Source organism: Sinocyclocheilus rhinocerous, unplaced genomic scaffold (assembly GCF_001515625.1).
Source record: "Sinocyclocheilus rhinocerous isolate Xijiao unplaced genomic scaffold, SAMN03320098_v1.1 scaffold828, whole genome shotgun sequence".
NCBI lineage: Eukaryota > Metazoa > Chordata > Actinopteri > Cypriniformes > Cyprinidae > Sinocyclocheilus > Sinocyclocheilus rhinocerous.
Genome location: NW_015634025.1, coordinates 371,825 through 372,534, shown reverse-complemented (window position 1 = coordinate 372,534; position 710 = coordinate 371,825).

Genomic DNA, 710 nt, shown 5'->3' with positions numbered 1-710 from the left:
TTAAGGCAAAAACAAAGCATTAAGCTCGTGCAGGAGCTCCGGTGACGTTCTCACAATGGCTTTCTATATTTCTGAATGTGGCGACTGGGCACTGCATATGTGCTGAAATATTGTTTGCATAGATGTGATGCAAAGTTTAGGGTCCATATAACCCGTACTTTCAGAATATGAAGTAGAATCAGACTCGTTCAAATGGATAAAATCAGTGCATGTAAACACATCCAGCAATGAAACCATCTCACCTTCTCTGGGTTATACCTGACAGAATAACCAGAGTTCACAAGCAGGATGTTCTCAGGCTTGAGGTCTGTGTGTGTCAGCTTGTTGCCATGGAGAACTGTCAGAGAAACAGACCATAATCACAAATGACCCAGTGAGCAGGAGAGGAAGATAGACTGTTCATCAGTGCATGCAGCGCCCCCGTCTGCTCACAGTCAGACACGTCATGAGACTGTGATTCACATACAGAAAGATGAGTGTGTGTGTGTGTGTGTGTGTGTGTGAGAGAGAGTGTGAGTGTGTGTGAGTGAGTGTGTGTGTGTGTGAGTTATGTTAATGCTTTGGCAACATTGTGTTACACAGTCATGCTAATAAAGCTTAATTGAATTGAATTGAATTGAGTGAGTGTGTGTGAGAGAGAGTGAGTGTGTGTGAGTGAGTGAGTGTGTCTGTGAGTGAGTGTGTGTGTGTGTGAGAGAGAGAGAGAGAGA